Raw genomic sequence first — 7,331 nt, forward strand, 5'->3', positions numbered from 1 at the left:
AGGGTGTGGTGGTGCAGGTGAGACTGGAATGGGACTAACAGCGTGAAGCAGCAGCTGAGCACTGGGTGGAGACTGGTCTTCTCCGACCCTTTATGGCCAGTGAACATCTCCCCCTCCCCTCTCACCACACCAGTCAGTTAATACCTCCCCCGCCCTTCTCATCACGCCAGTCAGTGAACACCTTCCCTACCCCCTCAACAGTTCAGCTAGTGCACGTTTATCTCACCAGTCTATTTCATGAAATTATTAAATTCTACAGCTGAAACGATAATAATTTTTTTTTTTTTTTACCATTTTCAAATTAAACTGCAGTAAAAATGCTGACATAAGATATCTCATGCAAACCTTCTGCAGTCGCCCATACGTTAAAATAATTATTGTCCGAGGCAATTTTTCAAGTAGCGAAATTTGTGTCGTATTAATCTTTGTAGTCATAGTGTAACTTTAGCAAATCCGTAAAGTCTTCATATATGCAGCCAGTAGTTTGGAAAGCTTATGTGATAAATGTTTGTCATTAGAAGATAGGTAAATAATAATTTGAAAAGCATAATTATAAAGTCATTTTTTTTTCCTAACTACTGAAAGACCTTGGAAACAACGTTAAGTGATTCTGATACGGTTAAGAATTTCATTCTGACTAGTAACAGAAAATTTTGTTCGGTAGAGAATCAAAGGGTTATGCACCTTTACAAAATTTCAATGATTTTATCTTTGGTTTATTGGCATGAAATACTCTCATATCTATCATGTAATTTCTCTTTTATTATTTAATGGTCAGGCCATCATATTTCAAATATTTGTTAACATATTTGTTATCAGAAATGATACAGGGGGGATGCAGTTATTCATGAAAAGAAACATCACGGTGAATGACATTGCAAGGATTTGTCATTCGTATTAAAATCACTGTATTTACCAATTAAGTAATATATTTATGACCTATGCATTGTTACCAATTTGAAGGCTTAAAGTGATTTATGAATTTCATACGAAGCTTGTGGTCAGTATTGGTGATGTGTGTGGTCAGAGGTGGTGGTGGTGGTGTGTGTGTCTTCAGTTGTGTTCCATTAGAAATCATAATAGATAGATAGATAATAGATAGATAGACAGCCCTATGCGAGCCTGGGAAAAGGAAATGAGCTTGCAAGTTACACTGAGGAAAAGCTGACGACAGTGGCCAGTAAGGAGATGATGCAGTTAGTTGTCAGCAGTCCAACCGTGAACAAAGACCTAGTGACCATACACACACATACACACATACTCATACACAGGCTGCTAGAATTTTCCACTCACAAGGAACACACGTGACACACCCCTGCTACACCAGAATTTAGGAAAGAGAGCTCAGAAGGAGACAAGCCATACAAGAGGCAGGTCGCAGTGAGAAGGGCTTGGTAACTTTGAGAGAGAGACTTGTTAATATTTCCAAGACAAATAAAAATAGTCCCATACTATTCTTTACCTCTCCTGTCACTACATGACAAACGGGAAGCCACTCCAAGATATAAAACCGCTCGTCCACAAGTCTCATAATATATATAACTTCTCTACAAGTAAATACAAAGTCTTTTATGACATTTAGTCATTTTATGACATTTGGTAGCAGCGAATGTATACGAACCTCGTCTCCGAATCAACATTGAATTCCTACAAAATATCAAGATTGAAAACAAAAAGAATACCTCTCACAACCAGCTCCTGACAGTATTCTCTCCACCCAGCCCCCTCCGCCTCCCCGATCATCATGCTGATGCAGAGGTGAAAGATGTCACAGGATGCCTTGCAAGTAGTTTAACAAAATATTGATACGATCTTGCAACTTCAACGACGAACCAGCGAATCTACGGACATCGTCTCTGAATTAAAAGCAAATTTCTACAAAAGCAGGCGAGACTCTGCAAGATTAGCTTCAGTTCTACAGTGAATCCCTACAAAATACAGCCTACAATGCAAATAGTCTACAAGTCTACAAAACAACTCCATAATCTTCACGTAACTTCAAGCAGCAACAAGAAGAATATAAAGTAAAGCAAGTAAAGAAGAGGAGAGACCAACAAGCACACAAGCCCCCACCACTCTCTCCCGCCATTCGCTGACGCAGAGGTCAAGACACGCAGCAAAACACGAAGTCCATATTCACAACTCATCTTACTCACCCGTCTTCACTCAAGTTACTCATCGCTACTCATTCACTCACCACAGCTACCAGTGTGGGAAGCCGACGTCACCATGTGCTGAGATGACATCACAACGCGAGTCTGCCATGCCAAGCAACGTGTGACTGACACCAGGCACTTCTCACCCACTACCCATTACTCATTATTCACATAGCTCCAACTCATACTCATTTATTTTCACAGTTAAGTTGGAAATTCGACGTTCTATGATGAGGGTTGCCTGGGACAGCCGTTAACCACCACAAACACCAGGCCATGGAATTTCCTGAGTAATATCATCCATCAACACACCACTAGAATTATCAAGAGATCTTCAGTCAAATCTGTATTTTTCTTCCGAGATCGACTTTTGTATCGACACACCTCTACGATCTGTATCAAGTGGGTAAAATTATACTTGCTCATTTCTTCTCAGTGCTAAAATTAGCTATATTCAACTTATTTACTCATCTATTTTGCTTGGACATAAATAAACAAGAGGCGTATTTCATAACACCATATCTTAATGACAGGAATATTTTCGCCACCCCCCCACGTTAATACCAGATGACACACAATTTGCCACAACAACAGATTCACAATTAAGAGAGCCCCAAGGCAACACACCAGATAACACACAAATTGCCACAACATCAGACTCACAATTAAGAGAGCCTCGAGGCAGCCCACCCCTTGTGCAAACCTCACCACACACTAAAGATAAAGAAACAAATACGGGAGTTTCAGATGATGAGTGGGAAACCACCTCTGACATAGAGAGTGTGGACTTTGCCACTGCCTTGCACACGTATGCCAATATACTTAACAGGGTTCACCGGTCCGGTCATACATATTCCACCATTCCCTCACACAACGATAAACACGTCCAAGTTGAATTAACAGGGCAATCAGTGAAAATGGATCAAGAAACAAATACCGCTGATCTAACAACCACACCTCACGTGTTTGTGTATCACGAGGATAAAACTGCCCCAAAATTCTCTGGCACAGACAAAGATCGCATTGATGTCATTTCATTAGTCAGTCAGTGCGAACAAATGTTCATCAAGCGCCACCTACTAGGTGAACAAGAGAAAATTGCTATTTTTTCATCTTGCATAAGCCAGGAAAGATGTCCAGCAAGCAATTTATTGCGCTCAGATAAGCTCCATTGTGCTAGGACATATGATGAATTTAAAACTGAATTTCTGAAGAAATTTTGTGGAGGTATGAACTTCTTGCCAGGTATAATTCCAGAATTACATAAAATTGTAGATCTTGTAAGGGAGCACACTACAAACCATGTGCTCAGTGAAATAACTGCTGATGTCTCCACAATCAAGAGAACTTTGTTAGCTACACTGGAGAATTCTAATTGGATAACAGATGATGGAAAGATGTCCCCAAACCTCGTCGTGGACATCATTGGTTATGTAGCTGCCTTGTGTAAATTATCTGATAGGACCCTTAAGATCGCCAAGACGATTGCGTACACCCCAGGAATATGCTTGCTAGACTCAGTGAACGAGGTAGAGATGCAGTGCAGTAAAGCAGGTGTGGTCGACACACATGCACATTCTGGTAGAATCAGGGTACCTGAGACAGTATCAGCTGTGAAAACATCTACACCGACCCCAAACAGAGAACAAAATTGATCGCGACCAGAAAACAGGCAGGCCAAACAAACAAAAACGCCTAGACCTCGTTCCCAGACGCCTTCCTACAGGCAGTTTCATAAGTTTTCACGCAGCCCGAGCAGGTCTCGCGCCATAAACAACACTTCTTATGGGAAATCACCTCGTAGGTCACAGTCAAGGGATAGGTCCATTCTATGTCATTATTGTGCAAAACCAGGACACACATGGTATGAATGCTTTATCAAGGCAAAAGAGGACAAACAAAAGACACAAGGATTTGGTCCTTACTGTAGGCATCATAGATACCAAGGGCACTGGACTAGTGATTGCAAAACAGTAGAAAAAATTGTGTCTATGTTCAAATCGGGGGAAGACCAAGTCATGACAAAAAAAGAAACAAACGTAAAGAAAAACAAGTCTAAACTTCACATAGGAGGCATGTTGGGAAATGAGTGTATCTTGATACCAGCTGTATGTGAGGATCAAAACGTTTCCTTATTTTTAGATACAGGCTCTCCAGTGAACTTAATAACACAAGAAGAACTAAATAGAATTCTTAAAAATAAAAAGAAAGTAACTTTTCTGGGTGAAGCTGATTTAGATTTATACACAGTAGATGGACAAGAGATTACAGTGAAGGGTATGATAAGATTAAATCTCAGTTTCACAGAAACTACAAGACCATTCTCTGCATTTTTCTATATCGTTGAAAACTTAGCAATTAAAGCTCATATGTTACTGGGCTTAAGATCCATGAGAGCTGAGAACATAACCATACTCCCATAAATGAATGGAATAGACTTTGACAATGAATTCATAGTGGAAATAACTTCAGAGCCCTCACCGATTGGTAGAAGAGAGCCAAAAAGAATTGGTATTATTAAAGGCTTAAACAAACATACACAAACAGATGAGTGCATAGTTCCACTCCCACCAACAACCCCATCCTCCAGAATTAGTGACCCAGGTAACAGTACTGATTTATCAATTTTCCCAGCCCATCTCACTAATGATTTAGTTATACCACCTAATTCATACATGAAGGTTACCATAAAGAGCAAATTACAGAATAGTACTGTTCTTGTCTTAGAAGAATTATGTAAAGTAAAGGGATTGTCAGTAGAAAACGCATTATGTCATACGAACGACGAAGGGCAAACTCAGATAGTCATAATTAATCACATGAATGGGGAAGTTCAGTTGAAAAAGGGAACTTGTATAGTTAATATTGAAAAATGTCCCGCCCCTGTGAAGGAAATAGTTATAGCTGGAGTAACAAGTGAGATAAAATCTACGGATAGAGAAAGAATAAAAGAGAATTTAATTCACTCAGGTGAATTTGATGAAGAAAATGATTTGTTAACCCTGCTGGAAACACACAGGGACACCGTAGCATTGCCCGGAGAACAATTAGGGTGTACTAACTTGATTAATCACATGATTAATGTGCACCCAGAAACACCACCAATTTTCGTACCAGCTTACCGCATACCACACTCCCAACGTACACTTGCAAATCAGTATGTCGATGAAATGTTAAAACTTGGAATTATTGAGCCTTCAGTCTCCCTTTGGAATGCCCCCCTATTCTTTGTGCCCAAACGAAATGGAGAAATGCGTGCGGTAGTAGATTACCGTAAACTAAATAATCACACAATCCCAGACAGATTTCCCATGCCATTGCTAAGCGATGTTCTACAGAATATTGGTCCTGAGACTAATATATTCTCGACCATCGATCTCCTAAACGGCTACTATCAGATTCCGGTATCTAAGGAGTCACGTAAATACACTGCCTTTTCAACAAACAGAGGCCATTATCAATATACAAGAATGCCAATGGGACTGAGGACAGCCCCAGGCACATTCCAGCGTCTTATGAATTACGTATTGTCCGGAATTTTAGGACAAGGAATATTTGTTTATCTTGACGATATTATAATCGCAACGAAGAATATTAAGGATCATCTCAGGAAATTAGACTTACTCTTACAAAAGCTTAGTGATGCTGGATTAAAAATTAAACTTTCTAAATGCAAATTTTGCTTTAAGGAAATAAATTTCTAAGGCCACAAATTAAGTTCTGATGGTATTCACACCACTGATGACAAAATACAGGCAGTGAGAGATTTTCCTGAACCCACTACGACTGACGAAGTTAGACAATTTTTAGGTCTGGCTGGGTACTATAGGTCATTCGTACCACAGTTCTCTCATATAGCCTTTCCTCTATTCCAACTACTCAAAAAAGATGCTGTATTCCAATGGGAAGAAGAACAAAAACGGGCATTTAACAATCTAAAAATTAAACTAACAAATGCACCTTGTTTAGCATATCCGGATTACACAAAATCATTTCTTATTTGTACAGACGCATCAGTTAAAGGATTAGGGGCTGTACTGATGCAGGAAGATAAAATGGGAAAGAATCAACCGATTGCATTTGCCAGCAGACAAACAAGAGGTGCGGAGAAAAATTATTGCACTACAGACTTAGAGGCACTTGCAGTGGTTTTTGCATTACAAAAGTTTGGAGATTTGGTATATGGTTACGAAATCCACTTATTCACGGACCATAAACCACTGGTGGGTATGTTTAAAGAAAAACTCCTTTCTGGGAGGAGAGCAAGATGGAAATGTACAATTGAAAACTACAATGTACAAATTCATTATATACAAGGTAAAATGAACATAGTAGCTGACGCATTAACTAGGAACCCGAACACAATTCAGGTCGCGGCGTTAGATCTCAAAGGAAATATCCCAAACCACGAGGATATTGCAAAGGCACAAAGACTTGACCCAATATGGTCTAAAGTAATATACAAGTTAGAAAGTGGAGATGACATACAATTACCCAAACTGCATGTCCCACTTGAACAATTCACAATGGTCAATAATACATTATACAAAATTAACTCTAAACAACCAAAACGCCAATGAAATACTAACCAGTTGGTAGTACCTAATGACATGATACCCCCAAGTATTACGAAAGATACACGACAGCCCACATGCAGGACATCCTGGAAAGGATAAGACATTCAACCAAGCCCAGCTATTATATTACTGGCCTTCATTACGAAAAGATATAAACAATCATATAGACAGATGCGAATCATGTGCGAAACACAAAGGATACCCAATCACACCTGCACCGATGGGTAATTACCCTGTACCACATCAACCATGGGACGTTGTCGCTGTTGATTTACTCAAGATGCCATTATCATACAATAATAACCAATACTTATTCGTAGCAACGGATCATTTTTCCCGTTATGTCATTTTAGCTCCAATTAAAGATAAGACAGCAGAGACAGTAGCAAAGGCAATAACAGATAATGTAATATGTCGCTTTACTACCCCAAAGGTATTAATAAGTGATAATGGAGGAGAATTTAATTCCGAGATCTTACAAGAAATATGTAAACAATACAACATCAAAAAGGTTAACGTTTTGGCCTATCACCCAGCATCGAATGGGTTGGTAGAGAGACAAAATAAAAAGGTATTAGATGTGCTACGACACATTCTC

Source organism: Coenobita brevimanus, chromosome 83 (assembly GCF_032717465.1).
Source record: "Coenobita brevimanus isolate Jiangsu-jjx chromosome 83, ASM3271746v2, whole genome shotgun sequence".
Lineage (NCBI taxonomy): Eukaryota > Metazoa > Arthropoda > Malacostraca > Decapoda > Coenobitidae > Coenobita > Coenobita brevimanus.